The sequence below is a fragment of the Pelmatolapia mariae genome, linkage group LG10_11, assembly GCF_036321145.2.
Source record: "Pelmatolapia mariae isolate MD_Pm_ZW linkage group LG10_11, Pm_UMD_F_2, whole genome shotgun sequence".
Lineage (NCBI taxonomy): Eukaryota > Metazoa > Chordata > Actinopteri > Cichliformes > Cichlidae > Pelmatolapia > Pelmatolapia mariae.
Window position 1 is genome coordinate 24692498 of NC_086236.1, and position 8706 is coordinate 24701203.

An 8706-nucleotide genomic window follows, 5' to 3' on the forward strand; every position below is an offset into this window, starting at 1 on the left:
TTATTCAATAAAAAAAATTACAAAATCAACTTGAAAGAGAACGTGTCATTCTACTTTCTTGCAGCATGTACACTAAACTAGCTAAACTAACCTCCAGTATCTTCAGCTGACTGATGGTGGTCCAAACTTTTTATTACACCTATGCATTATGCTGCTTGGACAGTTACAGTTTGTCCTGCTTTAATTGCGTGTTGAACTAATGTATGCCTAAACATTTATTTTTCAGGGAACATGGTCCAGTTCAAAGGCAGCATGGGCAAGAGTCCGGTTAACCTGTATGGTCTTCAGTAATGGAGCAGGATAATATTTGGTGTAATTGGCAGAACAATGTGATCCCCTGTGAGTGTTCTGGTGTCTTATTTTCTTTTTAAACACCAAATTTGCCCTCAGCAGTTCTCATCGTTTTGCATTGTACATGGAGGTTTCCCCTAATGAAAACTGTGAATGGTACGTTTACTAAGAGCACATTACATGTTTCATTTACCCTTGCTGTGATGGGGTGGAGGGCAATTTCCAGGCAAATCCTCAAAAAACAAAATCCATGAGATTCACCACGGTGCTGGAAACATTGCTCTGAGATTTTGGTCAATGTTGACACAGTTGTTGCACATCCATGATACAAATCTACTATTGCTCCGCATCCCAACGCTGCTCTAGTGCACAGGTGTCGAACTCCAGGCCTCGAGGGCCGGTGTCCTGCAGGTTTTAGATGTAACCTTGATACAAGACAGCTGATTTAAAGGCTAAATTACCTCCTCAACATGTCTTGAAGTTCTCCAGAGGCCTGGTAATGAACTAATCATTTGATTCAGGTGTGTTGACCCAGGGTGAGATCTAAAACCTGCAGGACACCGGCCCTCGAGGCCTGGAGTTCGACACCCCTGCTCTAGTGGATTGAGATCTGGTGACTTTGGAGGCCACTGGAGTAAAGTGAACTGAATCTGAAACCAGTTTAAGATTGGTTTAATTTTGTGCCATTGCACATTATCCTGGTTGAAGCAGCCATCAGAAGATGGGTACACAGTGGTCATATAGGGGTGGATATGGTGAGGAACAACACTCAGCCTGTGGTGGTACTAAGTGGCTTAATGTGTGCCAAGAAAACATCCCCTACACCAGGGGTGTCGAACTCCAGGCCTCGAGGGCCGGTGTCCTGCAGGTTTTAGATATCACCCTGGGTCAACACACCTGAATCAAATGACATTACCAGGCCTCTGGAGAACTTCAAGACATGTTGAGGAGGTAATTTAGCTTTTAAATCAGCTGTGATGGATCAAGGACCCATCTAAAACCTGCAGGACTCCGGCCCTCGAGGCCTGAGTTTGACACCTCTGCCCTACACCAGGGGTGTTGAACTCCAGGCCTCGAGGACCGGTGTCCTGCAGGTTTTAGATATCACCCTGGGTCAACACACCTGAATCAAATGATTAGTTGATTACCAGGCCTCTGGAGAACTTCAAGACATGTTGAGGAAGTAATTTAGACACATGACACCGACTCTTGAGGCCTGAGTTCCCCCAACCCCTGCCCTACACCATTAAGCCATGACTAATAGCCTGAACCCTTGATATAAGACATGATGGATCCATGCTTTCACTGTTAACGCCAAATTATTACCCTACCATCTGAATGTCGCAGCAGAAATCACGACTCACCTGAGTAGGCAACGTTTTTGCAGTCTTCTATTGTCTGCACCTGTGAGATCTGTAGCTTCTGCTGTTGCTAGCTGACAGAGGAGTAGTGGCTCATCTGCTTCAAGGTTTGAGATGCTGTGTGTTGATTCTCCTCTGACCTCTGGCAACAACAAGGACATTTTCACACAGAGAACTTCTGCTCACTCTTTCAGGCCATTCTCTGTAAGCCCTAGAGATTGTTATGTGGGAAGCTAGATCAGCAGTTTCTGAAATACTCTAGCTTGCCAGTCTGGTACCATAAGCCATGTTCAATGCCACTTAAATCACCTTTCTTCATTCTAAAGCTCAGTTTGAACTTTGGCAGGTTCTCTGGTCCATGTCTACGTGCCTGTATGATTGGCTGTTAAGATTTTGTCGTTAACAACCAGATGACAATGTATACCTAATAAAGTGGCTGTAAGCGTATGTGAATTGGCCCTTTAAATTTTGATCACTTTTCAATCCCCCTGTAGCCTCATGTTGGTATGCACTGTTCTATCAGTGCTTTTCTATAATTATTCAAAATGACTTCAGGCAACACATACTTTTATGATGTTTGGACTAGCAATGGAGCATGCTGGGTACATGCTGAGACAATGGGCTAAATGAAGATGTGATATTTCTGGCTCCAATAATTTAACGCAAAACTGGGCCATATTTGCATTTTGCAACCACTGGGCATCGTGAAATGATCCAAAGCTCAAATTATCAACACAATCATAACTGCTTTTTTAAAACTTAATTATTTCCCTGAAGTCCTGCTGTGTTGTACCAGGGTGTAAAGTTCCATCTTTGCTAGGAAAATGTGCACCAGGCAAAAACAAAACTATGGGGCTGCAGTAGGCATAGTCTCACTATAACTGGGCAGCTGAAGGCAGGAAAAATGTAGTCTGGTCTCATAAATCTCTATTTTCAATTCAGTTCAATTCAGTCGTATTTATATAGCACCAAATGAAAACAACAGTCACCTCAAGATATATTACAAAAAAAGAGAAAACCTCAGTAATAAACCCCGTATGAGTGAACACTTGGCAACAGTGGGAAGGAAAAGCTCCCCTTAACAGGAAGAAACCTGTGGCAGAGTCAGGCTCAGGGAAGGAGAAGCTATCTGTTGTGAGGTGAGGAAGACAAGACAATAGAGACACTGTAGAAGAGCCATAGATTAATAATAACTAGTGATTAAATGCAAACTTTTTCAAAAGCCTAATTTTAAAAACAGATAATTACTGTTGAAGCATCAAGATTTAGCTTCGACAGTGCAAATTCATTGACTGTGCTAACAGTGTAGGCAGGTTATGGTGAAATGGTGCAGGGTTTTCCTGGCAGACTCTGGCCCCTCAATACCAATCAATCATGGTTTGAATGTTATTACAGTCCACACATGCTGAATTACTACTCTGTAAGCTTTTATCTTTTAATTAATACCTAAAGCAAGTTAATACATCATGTTGTCTTCAAAAGGTTTCACGAACATACCAATGAATTCACTGGACTTTAATGGCCTCCCCACATGTCACAACATGTGAATCCCTTGAATATCTTTGGGATGTGGTATGAATATTGTACAATCTGCTCAAAACTAAGGATCCTTTGAGCAAAAGGAGCCTCTACCTAATATTAGCATTATGTTCCTAGTAAAGTGCTTAACAACGATTTAAAGATATCTATCTCAAAAATATGTGCCACCAACCTGATACGCAAGGTGTAAATTGAAACTGTGTTGTCTTGTTTAAAACATGTAACAGCTGGTTGCTTCAACATTGAGAACAGAAAACTTGACAAACATTGCATTAATGTATTGTAAAGCTCACAAATACACAAGTATTATTTTCATAGTGCACTACTGTTGGCATCAGTTTGTCCAGTCTGCATGTTTTCTTCATGCTAACAGCCAGTGATTCTCTGGGTTGCCACCTTGTCATGGTCAGGGAGCTTTATATAGGGACACCAAGAGCTATGCCTTTTATGGTCACCCATGATGGACAGGTTAAAGGGCAGGAGCTTGGAGCAAGGATTGATTCCAGATCGGGACCCTTATCCCATAAAAAATTATTTTGAAACAGAAACATCAATGGCAGAAAACTCCAAGACTCTAAGATGGGCATCTGAAGAATATGATGTTGTGTAATGAAAGCCAGGAGTTCTTGGAAGCCACAGAACCAAGCACTCTTTCTCTGACACTCTAATTCGTGGGATATGGAAGACTGTGTACCAGACTCGATCTGATTTCCTCGTGTTGGTGTTGTTCCCAGATCATCATGAAAATGTTGTTCCAGGATCAACATTGCAAGTGACCAATCAGAATGTTGTGACGTGATACTTTTGCGACTTCGGGAAAAACCACCGTAAAACAAAAAACTGTACTTAAGCTGTGAGAAACCGCCTCTGTCCGCCGATCAACGTACCCTGACCCTAATCCTAACCCTAACCTTTTAATAAACGGTAAGCAGAATTGATATTATCCTTGCAACATTGGAATTTCATAAATGCAAGAATGGCTTGGCGCGCAAAAGAATGATGTCACAACATTCTGATTGGTCACTTGCAATGTTGATCCTGGAACAACATTTTCATGATGATCTGGGAACAACACCAACACGAGGATATCAGATCATCCGTGTACCAGAGTGGGAAGACTACACCAACAGGAGTAGAAATGCAAAAGTACAACATGACCCTGCTTGGAATGAGTGAGAAGATGATGAGGTTGGATTGGGCACATGCTATGGAATCCAGAGCATTACCAGAGAGGCCCTGACATAGAACTCCTCAAGGGAAAAGAAAGAAAGGTCAAGCTACACCTCCAGGCAAACTCCCAGAAAGTGGGCCTTACTTGGAGCCAGCTAAAGGCAAAGACTCTAAATAACGGATGATCTGATATCGTCGTGTTGGTGTTGTTCCCAGATCATCATGAAAATGTTGTTCCAGGTTCAACATTGCAAGTGACCAATCACATTGTTGTGACGTTATTCTTTTGCGTGCCAAGCCATTCGTGCATTTATGAAATTCCAATGTTGCAAGGACAATATCAATTCTGCTTACCGTTTATTAAAGGGTTAGGGTTAGGGGAAGGGTCAGGGTCCGTTGATCGGCGGACAGAGGCGGTTTCTCGCAGCTTAAGTACAGTTTTTGGTTTTACGGCGGTTTTTCCCGGTCGCAAAAGTATGACGTCACAACATTCTGATTGGTCACTTGCAATGTTGATCCTGGAACAACATTTAGTATGATGCTCTGGGAACAACACCAACACGACGATATCAGTTCGTGCCTATAGAACACCCAACAACAGATCTTGTTGATGGCCTGCACCCTATGGGATGAAGGGCTGAAACATGCATAGCTAGTAACAATTTTGATCTATCCGACACTTCAACTTCAACTTGGACATGTAACTACCGAATTTTGTAGAAATAATTAACACTCCACTAGAATCTATTGAAATAGCATGGCAAAAATGTTCACTTTTCTCCATTTGTTCAATACATTATGATGAAATACCAACAAAATGATTGACATCCACATTAGCTTTGGTTGCACTCGTATTGCTCTATACCAAGCTATCAGTTTACAATAAGTCAGAACGCACCTGTTTAGCAGTTAGGTCAGTACAGCTAGCATGACTAGTCTTTTAGTTCAATTATTTTTAACAGGATCCAGTACAGTGCAAATGTCTGGAGCCCCTCTCATTTCTCTATATTTTGCTCCAAAGGACACACTTTCAATTTTTTAAAGTGGCCTAGAGCAGTAGTTCCCCTGGCTTTCTGAAGGTCTTTTTTTTGGACACGGCTTTTCTTTGAAAAGCTGACCATTTCCAGAGGAATGTTTTGCTGACCTATGAATCCCTCAAGCATAAAAAAATTCGAGGGATGAACCAGTGTTGTGTCTAAACCTGACAGCCTATCAAAGAACCAGCTTTAATTTCATCTTTAGGTACCAGTAACCTGTCACAAAAACACTTTTGACAGGCACAAAATTGTATTTGTACACTAAGGTGATTCTGAGCATTTAGTGCAATGTCACCCTAGAACCTGAGGAAACTAGACATTATAGGCAAAAAGAAGAAGTTGAGGCATCAATCCAGTTCAATTCAATTTTATTTACATAGCACCAATTCAAAACAGCAATCGCCTCTGGCACTTCAGCTGATCCGTCTACGGTTTGTTGAAGCCACATGAGAGCTGGTCACATGCGTAGAACAGCCATGGCAGTAGTTTGACTCGAAACGACAACTTTAAATTCTAAATTTTGACTCTTCTCAAAATGAACAATAATATTATTTTTCCTTAATCTGGCCATAATACTTCCATAATACATAATACTTTTGCATAGCACTGCATATGCTATAATTTATACTAATTATATATAGGAAATACAAGTCAAACTAAGCATTGATTGCTATTGTCATGCATCTCTGCAATGAGACATAAAAGCAGCGCTATGCGGTTCTCTCTAACTGTTGTAAAATGCATGTAGAATCTACACTATATTTAGAAACTGGATATCATTATTAATGCATCATCTGACAGATTTCCATATTTTCTGTTTTCATGAAAATAAATTAAAAAAAAAAGCAAATATGTGTGGGTTAGGGGTTGTGTGGAGCTGTGAACATAATAAGAGTTTTCATATACTCGCTCTACCTTTCTGCTATTTCTCCCACCGAAATGACTGAGCTCCACTCCCGTCACAGTCTGGGCAGGTGTATCTGAAAATACTTGTTACATGACACTTTGGGGCTAAGTGCTCAGAGACAGTTGAGTGGCTCAGTCTGCTGCCTGCATGTAAGCACACATGAACCCTGGCGTGAGGTCAAATCTGTCCGACACATCACATTCTCTCCTGAGTCTGCCTCCGGGCTTCCATCTGCCAGAATAAATGATATCGGTGAGTGAGGGAAATTAATGGTGGTGGTGTAAATGCAATAAACGCCACCTCTTTCAATTTCTCTTGGATTCATTTTCTATAATTCGGAGCAATTATTATATGTCATGTGCCAAGAGTTACAAAATGTGCCATCGAGTTCCGTAATCCACCGTAACAAAACAAAAAGTTCCCTCCTTGGCCGAGCAGTATGTTACTTTGCTTACAAGTATTTCAAGGAGAGCAACGTGTATTGTAATCCAGCGTCTCTTTGCAGCCACTGCGGTGGTTTTAGATCAACCTCCACTCTTGACTGTCTGGAATCATGAGGTGCTACGGGCCTGTGAAGACTCTCTGCAGCTCACTTCAGTCAATATGCTGCACTTAAAGCTTTTTACCCTGTCTGGCCTCAGAGAGAACAGCCAACCGTAACGTACAGTGCTGAGGCTTGAGTGCTCATGAGTCATGCTGCAACTTGGCAGCAAACGGATTTTGCAGTATATCTGAAGGCCTTATTATCTGAAGAACAGTTTGACAATTTGGGACAAATTCATTCCCTTCTTGCAGAGATGTAAAATGAGAAGAAAATGAATTTTGTGGTCTCCCTATTTAATCTTAGCCTTCAGTTGGTTTGTGACGATGGCTTTTTAAAAAAAAATAAAAACATTTTTTACCCTAGTTTGTAGCTACATGAATTGAGACCAGTGGAGATGTTTCAGCACAGTGTTTGGAGTACAAATACTTCATACCAACTGACAAGGACAGTGGTGGAAGTGTGTTGATTGGGCTTGTTCTCTGTGCTCAAAGGACCATTTCTTGCAATACAGATTACTGAACACTTTGTTAGTAACTTGTTGTAGCATAGCACCACCGTCTCTGACAAGCTCACTGTTTAGGATTCTCTCTCAACTTTGTTTGATATTTGGTTTGAATAACCCAGTTGGTTTGTGGCTGTGGTGTTCCCTTTTATACTGGCTATGTTACTACAGTTTGTGCTCAGTGTATGAAACGTGTGTGCAACCCTTATTAACAGGCGCAACAATAATAGGTGCAGGATGTTTGGTGGATGGCTGTCCAAATTTAATTTAGCAGGTCACTGTTTGTTGTCCAGTTGTGCTTGCTGCCTGTTAAATATGCTCCTACGGATATCAAGGTTGCAGAGAGAGTAACAGACAATACTGGTGGGACTGGGAGAAAACTTGTTTTTAAATAGGTCTACGGTGGTTGTCAATCTTGAATCTAACAAGACGAGTAATTTGGTCTTTGCCACCTCCATCGCATTCCCGAGTACACACATTCATAGAAGTACTGACCACGCCGTTCCTCAGTTCTATTGAGCTTAGTTAGATCAGCTCTTAAACTTTGCGGTCTCTCTGTTCTGTCTGAGTTTTAAGTCAATTCATAAAAATAATGAACTTAGTATGTCATGCTGGGTAATTTTTTCTAAAAATACATAAATTCAAGATATTTCACAAGCATATTACATCCATTTTTATAGTCTCCCATTGTCAGACAAAAGCAATTGGATAATTGATGGGCAAGTAGGGCAGGTTCAGACCGGTTCCCTTGTTATTCCATGAGAAATTAAGCAGATAATAGAGTTGATCCAAGTGATAAATGTGCAATTTGTAGCTTTTCATCAAAACTCTCAATATGAGGTCCGAAGAGATACGAGTACAAATGAGGGAGGCCCTCATAAATTTAAAAAAAAAAAAAAAAAAATGTAGGAGTGGCCAAATCAACAATTTGGAACATTCTTGCAAAGAAAAGCAGTGAGCAGCTCACTGTAAGGCCACAGAAGAAAACTAAAGTACACAACTGCAGTATTCTTTCATTGGTTCAGAAAAACAACATCAACCAAATCATGAACACCCAAGGACACTTTTTAGACTTTAAAATTGTCTCAGTGTGAAATCAAGACATGCCTAATTCATTCACTTCCGCGTCTCCTTTTTCAGGGTTGCGGGGGGGGGCTGGAGCCTATCCCAGCAGGGTACACCCTGGACAGGTCGCCTGGACACACACAACCATTCGCACTCACACCTAATTTAGAGTTTCCAATAACCTAACCCCACTAACTGAATGTCTTTAGACTGTGGGAGGAAGCCGGAGTACCCATAGAGAACCCACACAAACACGGAAAGAACATGCAAACTCCACACAAAGGCCCTGG